Genomic DNA, 14,571 nt, shown 5'->3' with positions numbered 1-14,571 from the left:
TGTAAATTCAAGGGATCCAACATCCCAGGCTGTCTAGGTGGTCTTCGGGCCTTAGTAAGTTTAGGGGTTTTTGTCACAGGCATGTCTATGCCAAGACCAAATCCAGAGTCTGTTGTTGTTAAGGCGTCAAATGGGAGCTTTGCTTAGCATTATGAGAGTGCTACAGTGCTCAGGCAGGAGCACACAGGAAGTGATTTGATTTAGTACCTTTTCCTTCTGGGTCAATACGGCATTTTCTGCAGAGAGGAATCTATGCAAACTGCTTTGCCTTGATAGCACACGAACCAGCCCTGTAACCTGTACTTGCTGATGCAGCCCACTTGTTTCAGGGGACTGTGACACTGAGATGATATTCAAAATCAGCTTGCCACACAGCTGGGGAAGATATTCAGTAAAAAGTCACCGCTCCCAGTGGGGCTGCTTCCAGAAGGCAACACCCACAGCAAGTAGAATGAGAACAGGTGGGGAGTACACCATCACACACCACACACTTACGGCTGTGGCCACTACCCTGAACTCCTTCTCCCTTTCCCCATCATGCCTACAGAAAAGTACAGATACAAAAGTGATTCTAATAGGGCCTCACAATGCCTGGAAAGTTGGGTTGCCAGACATCCCACTAGTAGAGACAGTGGTCACTTGCACTCAGGCCCTGCCTGCCAACCACCCAAGCAGCTGCCCAGCAGGTGGACCTACGGGAAGAAATAGAAAGGCCCAGGTGATATTACTGGTATTACACAGGAAATGATGTCATCAGGCCAGTGACTGCTGGGTGGCCCCTTGGTATGTGGACAAAAACTCTATGGTAGAAGCCAGTTTTACCATAAAGTTTTTTGCCCAGATAGCAGAGCGTCACCCAGAGATTGCTGGAGTGATGTCACTTCCTATGTGACCCTGGCAATGTGGACTGGGTCTTTCTCCTGGTAAGTGCCTCTCATCCCTGACCGATTGCCAGAAGAGACCTGGTGGCCCTACTGGAACCCCCCTTTCCCCCATCCAGTTGTACTGTAATTCTACAATGCAGTTTTGCAGGGAAATGGGAGAAGTCCTTTAAAGGATTAAAAGGGGGGAATGGCACACAAGAATGAGCTGCCCTATGCCGTTTTGAAAGTGAAGTTTAGCACTGCCCCACTTCCCTTGGTAGCTACAAGTGGAGCATTGAGATTGTCAAAATGCTATGCTTCTACCATTTGTTTTGTTTCTGTTTAATGTGTAGATTTAGTTTGATGTGCAGATGCAGAGAGTTTATTGCACGCAGCTTCTTTTCCTTCCTTTTTGCACCCCCCCAATCTTCCACATCTCCAGAATGCAGTGCCACAGCCTTGAGCACCTCACTATTTGCCTGGTCTGTTCCCTTTGAAGAACTCCTGAATTTCTTGGGTTCTCACAGAAGGGGGTACAGTGGAAGTGGTTATATGCTGCACCTGTCTGTTGTACCCCACTTCTGACAAGGTACTTGTCGGGTTCACTTGCTTGCAGACGCGTCTCTTGCACCAAGTCATGACATTGTGTGGATGCTCTCTTTTAACCTGGGTTCTGTGAAGAGAATATCCATGTGTGGAGGTAGACGTAGCATGACTAAACCCTTAGGAGTGCTTACAGTAACTGTTCACATCCCATTCATAAACAGTCTTTCATATTTTCTGCCATCAAGATTTGGTATGACATCAGAAATAATAATATGGCAGGCAGGCAGGCAAATGTGACCTTGCAGAGCAAAAACAGACATCTTTGTTAGAGGTGCGGTATAGAGGTAAGTCAGTGTTGGTTTCTTTCTGCTCTTGCCTAAATAAACCATTCAAGCCAACAGACCCAGGAAAATGTCAACAAAGCTGCCTGAGAAAGTTGTACCTGACTAATTATACAAAACACCCCCACATGTACACACCCCTAACCACCTAGAAGCTGTTCGCTGCAGGAAGAGAATTGAGGCTGCACTACTGGGAACCCATTTGAAATTCTAAACTTTGCACCATCAATTCAAGGTAAACATATGGCTGATTGGTAGGTACAAATAAACACAGTCAGAGATAAAGGGCTGATATTGTGTGCCTGGTGCTTCTGGCAAAGCCTGTTTGAGCACAATTAGGCGAGTACACAAAGGTCCCTTTGTGCAGCATGCCTCTGTGACCACAACTCTCCCTCTCCCATTTTGCCATAAATGTTACCAAGCCACAGGGGCTGTTATCATAGCATGTGTTTGCACAAGCATGGAATGCCCCCTTGCTAAGTCACAGAGTAGGGACGGGCACAAACTGAACCCTGTTTGTGATTCAGGAACTGAAGTCCATGATCAAGTACTTCCATAAACGTGTGGGGTTTGTGCCAGTTCCTGGCCAGGGCAGAAAGCAGGGGTTTAAAGGGACTCCACTGTTCAGCAATTTGGGGCTTTCTTGGAAATGGGGAGCTGGGGAATGGGGAGCAGCCTGGCAGAGGCTGGGTGCCACTTCAAAAGGGGAAGCCTCCGTCCATATCCTGGATTGCAGCTGGTCACAAATCCAGAAGCGGTCAGCATATCAACAGCTCAACAACAACACTGGCAGTATGAGGTAGTACAAAGGACTTCATCCTCTTACTTGAATATTCCTGGACTTTAAAACTCCCTCCGTGCAGGAAATCTGCAAAATTCAACCCTATCTCCTTGGTGGTGGGTTTGCACCAGAAGATTTCTCTGGATTTTCCATTTGTAAAGAGCATTATGATTCTAGGGGACAGAGAACCCTTAAAAACATCGAGAGGGCAAGGCAGAGATCTGCCAGCAAAGGGGGGGACCAGCAAAATTTTCCCCTCACCCCTTTCTTTGGTAGATTCATCTTTATTTATTCTGCTGATTTTTTTTAAAAAATGTAGCATTTTGACAAAAGAAGGGCAGGGAGATATGACGGTTCAGGGCCCCAATCATGGAGATTTCAGAGTTGTGCTCTATATTTTATAGAATATCTGTTATATTAGACTAGTAAATAAGCCCGCTGCAGGCTTAATGCAGCGGGCGCTAGCAGTGTGTGGCGGCACAGTGTGGCGGCGCGGCCTACCGTGTGGCCGACCTAGCGGCGGGTGGCATTGCAGGGCACTGTCGGCGAGGGCGAGGGGGCGGTGGTAGGGGCGCGACAGCTGGCGGTCGGAGGGCACACTGCGAGGGAGCGCGGAAATGGCGGCATGCGGCGTGAAGTAGGGAAGCAGGAAGGGGTGGGGCGGCAAGGGACCAATTGCGAGCCGCACTGTGTGCAGCTCGCAATTGGTCCCTTGCCACCGGACTGACACTCGCTGCGCGCCTGCCAACTGGGCCCTCCGAGTGTCAGTCCGGGGGAAGGGGCCTATGGGCACTCTTCCTCATCACGGACAGGGCCCATCCTCAGGACCCTTAACTGATTATTTAATCCGCTCCGCTAGGAGCGGGTTAAAGATATTATGATACAGCAAGGTTTATATACTGGGGGGGAAAGGTTAAGAATTTTTTCTTTGTAATTAGAGTTAGAAGTCATTTTTAAACCACATACTTATTTTTATTTTTTATTTTATTTTACTATTTTTCTCTCTCTTTATATGTATTTTATATCTTCCATTTGTTGTCCTGTAATCTGTATACTGATTGTGTGGAGCACAACAAATTGTGGCAAGTTCTTAAAGAGATGGGAATACCAGAGCATCTTATTTGTCTCTTGAGAAACCTATATGCAAGTCAAGAAGCAACAGTGAGAACCAGGCATGGAATCACTGATTGGTTCAAAATTGAGAAAGGAGTGCCGCAAGGCTGTATACTGTCACCTTGCCTATTTAACTTGTATGCGGAGCACATCATGAGAAAGGCGGGGTTACATTAGTCACAAATTGGGATCAAGATTTCAGGGAGAAATATCAACAACCTCAGATATGCAGATGATACCACTCTAATGGCAGAAAGCGAAGAGGAACTAAAGAGCCTGTTGATGCAGGTGAAGGAGGAGAGTGCAAAAGTTGGCTTGAAACTCAACATCAAAAAAACAAAGATCATGGCATCGGGCCGTCTCAATTCCTGGCAAATAGATGGGGAAGAAATGGAGGTAGTGACAGATTTTATTTTCCTGGGCTCCAAGATCACTGCAGATGGGGACTGCAGCAAAGAAATTAAAAGACGCTTGCTCCTGGGGAGGAAAGCTATGGCAAATTTAGACAGCATCCTAAAAAGCAGAGACATCACCCTGCCAACAAAAGTGTGTTTAGTCAAGGCTATTCCCAGTTGCAATGTATGGCTGTGAAAGTTGGACCATAAGGAAGGCCGAGCATCAAAGAATTGAGGCTTTTTAACTGGTGCTGGAGAAGACTCTTGCGAGTCCCTTGGACTGCAAGGCGAACAAACCGGTCAGTCCTAGAGGAGATTAGCCCTACCTGCTCCTTAGAAGGCCAGATCCTGAAGATGAAACTAAAATACTTTGGCCACCTCATGAGAAGGAAGGACTCCCTGGAGAAGGGCCTAATGCTGGGAGCGATCGAGGGCAAAAGAAGAAGGGGACGACAGAGAATGAGGTGGCTGGATGGAGTCACTGAAACAGTAGGTGCAAACTTAAATGGACTCCGGGGAATGGTAGAGGAAGGAAGGCCTGGAGGATCATTGTCCATGGGGTTGCGATGGGTCAGACACGACTTCGCACCTAACAACAACAAATCTGTATAAAAACTTGTTCTGTATGAATGAAATATTAAAATAAATTTGTTTTTAGTAAATTGGATTTGATCTGTGAGGCACTAGCAAGCTTTTGTGCAGATAGTCTTGTTGCTCTGCAGCGACCTTGCTGCCATGCTTGAGACAGAAAGGGAACGGGAGGGAACAGGAGGCTCTGTGGCCGTCATGGGGGACAACATTTCATGGTTCCAGGTGGCCCTCAGAATCCAAAGTGGACAAGTTGCTGGGATCGATGAGAGCGACCCTTGCCTCCTTGATCCCCATTTGTCTTGGTTGCTCAAGTCAAGCGACCAGCAGATAGGAGGCCCCCTGAAGGATAATGTCAACCACTCCTTGTCATCTGGAGAGTCCCCAAGGGCACTGAAGGGAGTGGTCGTCCGCTCTTTACTGAAAAAAACATTGTTGGATCCGCGGGACCCAACAAACTACTGCCCAGTCTAGCATCTTGCATTTCTGGGCAAGGTGGTTGAAAGGGGTGCTGTGCACCAGCTCCTGGCATTCTTGAAGGAAGCTTCAGTGCTCGACCCAAACCAGTCAGATTTCCATCCTCATCATGGGGTGGAGACAATGCAGACCGCTCTGACAGTTGATCTCTGGTGCCAGTTGGATAGAGGTGGCTTGACTATCCTTGTAATGCTAGACCTGTTGGCTGCATTTGTTGTGGTCGACCGTGCGTTGTTAGCCTGTTGCCTTGCCAGGGCTGGGATATGGGAGACAGCCCTTCAGTGGCTGATCTCTTTTCTCCAGAACAGGACACAGAAAGTTGCTGTGGGGGAAGAGTTATCACACCCCTTTCAACTCCCTTGTGGAGTACCACAAGGTTGATCTTCTTCCGCATGTTGTTTAACATCTTTATGCACCCTCTGGCCCAGCTGGTCTGGAGTTACAGGCTGGGTTGTCACAAATATGCAGATGACACCCAACTCTATCTCCTGATGGACAGCTGCCCAGACTACCCCTGGATGCACTTGCCAGATGTTTGGAAGCTGTAGCTGGGTGGTTAGAGCAGAGTTGCCTGAAACTCAACCCCTCCAAAAGGGAGATCTTGTGGCTGGGTAGGAAAGGACTGGATCAGGACACACTCTGGCCAGGGTGCAACTTAACACCTTGCCCACAGCCAGGAACTTGAGTATGATTCTGGATGCCTCCCTGTGTATGGAGGCCCAGGTCACTAGGCTAGTCCACCTGGCATTTTTCCATCTTTGCCAGGCGTGGCCACCAGCACCCTATCAGTCCTTGGATCACTTGGCCACAGTGATCTTTGTAATGGTCACCCTCAGAATTGATTTCTGCAACTCGCTCTATGCAGGCCTGCACTTGTCCTTGACCCGAAATTGCAGCTGGTGTAGAATGCAGCAGCTAGAGTCCTCATGGAAAATCCTTGGAGGGCCCATATTCAGCCAGTGCTGAGGCAGCTGTATTGGTTGCTGGTTGCAGCCCAGATCAAGTTCAAGGTTTTGGTCTTAACCTTTAAGGCCATCTGTGGTCTGGGCCCCACACATCTGAGGTACCCGCCTTTCTCCTTTTGCCCCCTGCAGAGCTTTGCGCTCTGTGGGTGAGAATGTGCTGGTTATCTCTGGCCTGCAGGAGGTACGCCTGGCCTCAACCCGGGCCAGGGCCTTTTCGGTCATGACCCCAATGGTGGAATGAGCTCCTGAGAGAGCTGAGAGCCCTGTCGGAGCTTTCCCAGTTCTGCAGGGCCTGCAAGACAGAGCACTTCTGCCAGGTCTTTGGTTGAGACCAGGGCTGTTTGATTTAGCCCCCCCTCCCCCCTCCGATCGGGCAAGAACATCAGCCTACCCCTCCGTCTATCCTCTGAGCTGCTGGATAGTGGGGAGCTCTTGAGCGAGGAGGGCAGAGATCAGTTGGGAAAGGACAGAGGCCAATGGGAAAGGATAGTTTTTATATATTGTTTGATTGTGGGGAATTTTATCATGTTACCTGCCATGAGCCAGCCCATCTGGGAGTGGCGGGCTGCAAATTTGAAAATAAATAGAGAGGTGCATCTGAAAATTTGATCTGAAGAGATGCAGTCTGATCTTTCACTAAGGCAGGGCTTCCCAACCAGAATAGTGTTCTAAATATACCAGCAATGTGACTTTTACCAGACAAGGCCAGGGTGTCTGTACCTGTGACAATAAAACAGGGGGTTGTGCTATTAAGCATTTAATTATATAATTATATGAAAGCAGGTCCTTGCATTCTCTTGACAGAATACATAACCTTGAGCTAGACATTGCACCATGAAATAGCACAGCCAGATAATTTTAAGATTTTTTGAAAATCTTGCATGTCAGCCAAAACTGGCTGCCAACATAGCCCTCAGGAACAAAAAGACAATTAAAATTCAATAAAAATGTTCCTGGGAGGAGATTCTCATCCGGCTGCTTCCTGCTCTGCCTCTGAGGGCTCCATCAATGGCATCTGGAAGCTACAGGAGAGGCTCAGGGAGTTGAAGCTGGGTCCCAGCATGATGGAGGGCCTTTCTTGCTATCAAAGACCCACTTCTTGCTTACGGGGATGGAAACAGACCAGGGCTTGCCACCTCAGTGAGAACTGGACACAGATGTATTGAACTCAGGGTTGGACACAGGGCTACGGAGACTTAACCTTCCTCACAGGGTTTTTGTGAGGATAAAATAAGAAAGGACACAAAGCATATTGTCCTGAGCTTCTTGAAAGAAGGGGAGTGGGAGATATGTTCCTGAGCGTTCTGAGGCTACCTGACATTCACAGCTCTAACACTGGATGTTCTTGGTTTGTGGCTTTTGTCACACAACAATGCCTGGTCTGGAAAAATGTGCTTGATAAAATTAATTTTTAAAAGGGGGCCTGGTCAAATCCCTAAGGCTAGAATGACCAAAGGCCTAATGTTGTGGTTCACCCTGTTGTCAGAAATATCCTAGGACCAATCTCAAGGACTGCTGTTAGGCCCCACCTTCATACGAGGCACCAGTTCTGCAAGCCCATTCAAGCCATTGCCCAGATGCAACCGTGCACCTTGAGGTCCCTGCAGTTGTCTTTTTGATAAATATTAAGCAGCTGCACTCAAGGGATTATGCAAGCTAAAAGTGAGCAGAATTGGGCACTATCCCAGACTGGTCCTATCACCTTCAGGCACAAGAGAATATAAATTTGCATGTCCAAAATATACTAGTGATGCCTCCAGCAAGAATTCTCATGGGACAGATTTATCTTATCTGATGAGAGCATCCTATGTGAGGAGCATGTGCACTGCTCATACCCATCAGGCTGTTTAAGGCAAAGATGTGGTCAAAGTTAGCCATTATCAAAATCTTCCATGATGGCGGAGGGAGACAGGCCAGCTATCTCTCACTTGAGTATGCAATAGTTAAGAGCTAGTCCAAATAGTAGTTTATTCAATCATAGGTGCCGTGGTTGACTGGTGGAAACACAGGGCCATTCCGCACCAGGATCCATGTAGCAAATTGTTTGCTGAACGAAAAATCGCCATTTTAAATAGTGGAATTCGTCGTTATGCATACCTGCCTTTGTAGTGGAATCCAGTTGCGTTTCTATCGTTTCCCACAGGGTTCCGGTCTCGGCAAAAATCGCTAGAAAGGAAGTGCTATTGCTGAGCTGTGTCCCACCCCTGGCCGTCAAGCAGCCAATGGGCTGCCATTCATGCTCCCAAACAGCCCCTTTCCCTTTAAGGAAGGTTTTTAAAAAAAAAACACACACGTTGCAACAAATATGTGTTGATTCGTTGCAAGAGAGACCCATCCAGCTAGCAGGTGATGTTTGAGCTGCCGTTTCATCGTTGCCACGCTCCCCCTGAGTGGAAAAAAAAATCCCCCCCCCACGGGCGCGATTTTCGGCCAAAAACAGTGTGAAAATAAAGTGAAAATAAACCAGCAAACGGGCTTGTGCTTGGTGACTTTAAACAGAGGGACTGCAGCCGGGGAAGCCTCACTGGGTAAACGAAGGCTTGCCGGTGCGTTGATCTCTGCTCGCTCGGAGAAAAAAAATTGACGATCGCTTCGCCGGAAGATCAGAGGAGAGAGCCAGGGGGAGGGACTTTGCAGAAACCGCAACAATGGTAACACACAGAACTTTCCCGCTAGTGTTGCAGATTGGTTACAGGAGTGTAGCGCTTTCCGGAGGGTGAATCCACTTTTTGGGATTTCCCTGAAAGCGCTACAACGAAGCGCTTTTTGCGGATCGGCAAAACTGTAGCGATTTCAATTAGTAACCATTGTGCTATTTTGGACGAATGTGGAAAGCCCCAGTTTGCACACTGTATCTTGCATCAATGTTGAGCTCCCAGCACCATGCGAGAAGAGTTGGTTTTTATACCCTGCTTTTCACTACCTGACAGAGTCTCAAGGTGGATTACAATCACCTTCCTCTTCCTGCAAGACACCTTGGCTGAGAGGCTGAGAGTTCAAAGAAAACTGCGACTAGCCCAAGGTCACCCAACTGGCTGCATGTGGAGAAGTGGGGAAACAAACCCCATTCTCCATATTAGAGGCCAATGCTCTTAACCACTACACCAAGCTGGCTCTCCAAGCAATCTCAGTAACCTCACTGAAAGACAAATGCATCTTGAAGTATGTAAGTTTCAACTGCCAACTGAATGAACTGATCATTCTTTGGTCTGGATCTCATTTTAAACTGGTCATTTTTAATAACATCACCACCATCTTTCCGTTGTATACACAAATCAACAAGATGGATTTACACTCCCAATACATCTGATGAACTCTGCCTCATGAAAGATGGAATATATTTTGTTAGTCTTTAATGTGCCATTGGACTTGTTTAGTTTAACTGTCAGATCTGTGATAGCTCACACTATACTTGAGAATAAGCCACTGGGCTCTAGTAATGGGGAGGGGTAAATGTGGGCTATGCCATACGACTGGCATTCTGAAAATAGGCCAACGTCACATTGATCACTGATACACCAGTCCTTTTTTATAAACTTCCTCTCTACTTGAAGCATATGGATTTCTGAATTACCCAGATCTTCAGTTACAGTGGCCAGCTCCCTGGAGAAAAAGATGTCCAGCCCTTTTAATGTGTCAAAAGGGGCAGTAAACAGGAATCACCATCCATGAACCACACAGAGCCAGCTTGGTGAAGTGGATAAGCGTGACAGGCTTTTATGTGGGAAGCTAGATTTGATTCCTCACACCTACACATGCAGCCATCTGGGTGACCTTGAGCTAGTCACAGTCCTGTTAGAGCTGTTCTCACAGAGCAGTTCTATCAGAGCTCTCAGCCCCACCTACCTCACAGGGGAGAGGAAGGGAAGGCGATTGTTAGCTGCTTTGAGACTCCTTCAGGAAGTGAAAAGTGGGGTATAAAAACAACTCTTCTAAGGTTATTGGCAACACTACATTCACCCCTTGGAACCAAAAGCCCAAGAGTATCTTACAGTAAAATTTGTCATGCTGTAGAATTTGAGCTAAAATAACATGTGGTTTGAGTTAGGAAAGCCACCAAAACATCTGCAAACATCTTGAAATTCAAATAGTGCAATACATTTTATTATGTTTCTATTTTAAATTTGGTGGGGGGATAAGGGGGGGTTTAACCAGAGAGTATTATAATTTTTTTTGACAGTTGTGATAAAATATAAAAATACCAATTTTTTAAAAGTAATCAGGAGATTCACCTTTAGCTTATGTCTCTGCAATCACTATTTCTTCTTTTTTTCATGCTAAGGTGACCAGGTACAATTCTTACAAATTGAAATCAAAATGTCAAAGTTCATTGGAGCTTTTTTGGCTGACTTTTATGCTATTCTGTTGTAGTGCTGATGCAAATTTGGCTTTCCTCCAGCACCTGCAGCCCTGTCCTCCACACTCAGATGTGCCTGACTCTTTACAAGGGGATTGCTAATGTTTTTGTTAGTTCCCAGTTTCAAAGGAGAAGGTAAGAAGTTCATTTGGAGGGGTGGGGGGAGATTCAAAGGAAAAATTCTAATGAAAAGAAAGCAAAGTAATAAAATCAAACACCAGCCCAGTTTGAGATGACTTGTCTCTAGACCATCTCAGTTATTTGCTTAAAGGCAAGTAATTATTTATTTGGTTTATGAAAGGCTCCTGAAAGGCTTAAATAATCCTTTCCTGACACCAAGGATGTAGGGAGCCAGGAATTCTTAAATTGTAAATCTGTTGATTTTTTTTAACTGTTTAAAGATTATTTTCCTCCTCAGAATCTCTCTTTTGCAAGACCTTGCTTCTCTTTTTGCAAAGAACTCAAGGAATGTGATAAGCAGAGCTTTAGGGGGAAATGCTTCTTAACAAGAACAGGATCAGGAAATGGCTGGCTCATCATTCCTTCCTCCCTGCATTCCGTCTTGCAGTCAATTTGTTCTTGGGGTCCTGAAGCTGCAAAAAGAAGCCAGCCATGCCGCTCAAAAGCTAGCATAGGAGCAAGTAACCAACCAACGTCTAAAGGTCTAAGCAAAGCTCGGGACCATGATCAGTCACTCAGCACCACCCTTACACTGGGCTTTATTTTGCTTAAAAAAAGAAAAAAGAAATTACAATTACAATGCCGTTTTTAAAAAGGTTTAGATGCAGGTATTTGAAAAACCCACAAATTTTAAAAACACATTATTCTCTTTCTTTAACAACAAATTCTAGTTGGGGTCAGGGACTGGATGTAATATGAGTCTATGACATAAGAAAGAAAAATAACTGGCAGCTTTTCCACAGCATAGAATGAAATATTATTTAAAAATGGCTAAATTCAACAGAACTCAAAGTTTTGTATAACTCTTAAGCAGATAGTTCAGATGGGTAGGTCCAAAAATTGCATTTGTGTAACCACTGCAGGGGAAACTTGGTACTTGGGAGGGGGGGTCTGATTCAGATATAAAGCTGTAGATGTTTTCTACAAATATTCCTGTTACTATTGAGCATGTTAATGTATTTAAGGACTAACTCTTCTTCTTCTAACATGATGTAAATATCAAGGCATAATACAATAAACACTTATTTTACTACATCCCCCCACCAAAGTTGTAAGTAATCAGCACCTCTATGCCAATGAAAAGGTTACCTTCTTTCTAGATCCCCACCAAGATGGTCAAATATCACCATTACCAGGGATGCCTCATTTAAACTTCTCAGGAAATGACCGGTGAAAGAGGGAATCTGACACCTCTTTGAAAAAACTACAAAGCTTTAGACTTTTTCCTCAAACATAAATGATTTGCTTAAAGAAACCTCAAAACCCACATATGTTGAACATTCTTAAAAAGAACATTGAGCTTTTAAATCCCAGTGTTACTACAACTGGTACTTTTTCCTGGTGTTTTGTCAGGAAAAAAACATCCTGCCCCCTATATGGTTGCTGTCAGAGAATCACACAATTAAATTATTCAATACAGTTTACAACGAATTTTCATTTTCAAGCAATCGCAAGCAATAGCTTTAAAACACTGCAACAAAACAGGAAGGGACACCTTTACAATAACACTCCTGACCTATTCTTAACTTGCAATAAAATGTTTAAGTCACCAAGTCTCCCTGATGTGACTTATCACCTGAATAGTATCCCGTACCTATTACTGTGCCAGAAACATGGCAGGTCATCTGCGGAGAAAATATCATGGAACAAAGTTCTTATAGGGTGTTGTTGTTGTTAGCTGTGAAGTCGTGTCCGACCCATCGCAACCCCATGGACAATGATCCTCCAGGTCTTCCTGTCCTCTACTATTCCCTGGAGTCCATTTAAGTTTGCACCTACTGCTTCAGTGACTCCATCCAGCCACCTCGTTCTCTGTCATCCCCTTCTTCTTTTGCCCTCAATTGCTCCCAGCATTAGGCTCTTCTCCAGGGAGTCCTTCCCTCTCATGAGGTGGCCAAAGTATTTGAGTTTCATCTTTAGGATCTGGCCTTCTAAGGAGCAGTCAGGGCTGATCTGCTCTAGGACTGACCGGTTTGTTTGCCTTGCAGTCCAAGGGACTCACAAGAGTCTTCTCCAGCACCAGAGTTCAAAAGCCTCAATTCCTTGACGCTCGGCCTTCCTTCTGGTCCAACTGTCACAGCCATACATTGCAACTGGGAATACCATAGCCTTGACTAAACACACTTTTGTTGGCAGGGTTATGTCTCTGCTTTTTAGGATGCTGTCTAGATTTGCCATAGCTTTCCTCCCCAGGAGCAAGCGTCTTTTAATATCTTTGCAGCAGTTTCCCCATCTGCAGTGATCTTGGAGCCCAGGAAAATAAAATCTGTCACTACCTCCATTTCTTCCCCATCTATTTGCCAGGAATTGAGGGGGCCGGATGCCATGATCTTCGTTTTCTTGATGCTGAGTTTCAAGTCAACTTTTGCACTCTCCTCCTTCACCCACATCAAAAGGCTCTTTAGTTCCTCTTCACTTTCTGCCATTAGAGTGGTATGATCTGCATATCTGAGGTTGTTGATATTTCTCCCTGCAATCTTGATCCCAATTTGTGACTCATCTAACCCCACCTTTCTCATGATGTGCTCCGCATACAAGTTAAATAGGCAAGGTGACAGTATACAGCCTTGCGGAACTCCTTTCTCAATTTTGAACCAATTAGTGATTCCATGCTCGGTTCTCACTGTTGCTTCTTGACCTGCATATAAATTTCTCAAGAGACAAATAAAATGCTCTGGTATTCCCATCTCTTTAAGAACTTGCCACAATTTGTTGTGCTCCACACAATCAAAGGCTTTAGCATAGTCAATGAAGCAGAAGTAGATGTTCTTCCTCCATGATCCAGCGTATTTTGGCAATTTGATCTCTAGTTCCTCTGCCTCTTCGAATCCTGTCTGTACTTCTGGAAGTTCTCGGTCCACATATTGCTGGAGCCTAGCTTGTAGGATTTTGAGCATAACTTTGCTAGCATGAGAAATGAGTGCAATGGTGCGGTAGTTTGAACATTCTTTGGCATTGCCCTTCTTTGGGATTGGAATGTAAACTGACCTTTTCCAATCCTGTGGCCACTGTTGAGTTTTCCAAATTTGCTGGCATATTGAGTGTAGCACTTTTACTGCATCGTCTTTTAAGATTTTGCTTATAGGGTGTACTGATATACTAAAGTTACTGGGGACTCTGCCAATGATGGATAAATTGGTACTGTTAAGATCAAGTTGACAAAATGCTGACAATTTTGGAAAAGGAGTCTTTGTGAAGCTCCTTAAGTCAAGAAAGCAGCAGGCCAGATCTGGTGCACCAAGGCCATGGCGAAAGAAACATGGTAGAATCATGGTCCAGCATTCCCCTCCCCCACAGATATCTTCAGGACATCACACTAGAATTCATATTCCTTGGCCAGAAGGCAGAAGATTCAGCATTACACACAGAGCTTCTCTGCCCAGCTCTGACAGTGCATGTGCTTACCACCCAAGGAAAGGGGGGAGGGGAGGCCGTTGGTAAAGCCACTGGGATACGACTGTGTGTAAGTGCTGTGGCCCAGTGGTGGACTGGGTTCAACCAAATCTATTTAAAACTTTCACACAGATGATCAAGTTCTGTGGCTAAGCATGTTAATCAACAGGGCTTGTTTTCAAGCAAATATATCTGAAATCAGTGTGTAAACTGAACAGGAGTGAGGGCACTACAACATAGAAATTAGGATAATATCATTTAAGAATCTCAAGCAAGGGGCAATGAACTATTGGTAACAACAGATTAATCCAGTGTATTCCTCTTCCTCCAGTGGAAGAATACCAATGGCACATCTCCACCAATATTGAATTCACAGGGGCTGTCACTTGATTTGGTTCCAGGTTTAATCAAAGAATCATAGAGTTGGAAGGGGCCATACAGGCCATCTAGTCCACCCCCTGCTCAACGCAGGATCAGCCCTAAAGCATCCAAGAAAAGTGTGTATCCAACCTTTGCTTGAAGACTGCCAGTGAGGGGGAGCTCACCACCTCCTTAGGCAGCCTATTCCACTG

Source organism: Paroedura picta, chromosome 3 (genome assembly GCF_049243985.1).
Source record: "Paroedura picta isolate Pp20150507F chromosome 3, Ppicta_v3.0, whole genome shotgun sequence".
Lineage (NCBI taxonomy): Eukaryota > Metazoa > Chordata > Lepidosauria > Squamata > Gekkonidae > Paroedura > Paroedura picta.
The sequence above is the reverse complement of the archived record's forward strand: the minus strand, read 5'-3'. Positions refer to the sequence as shown.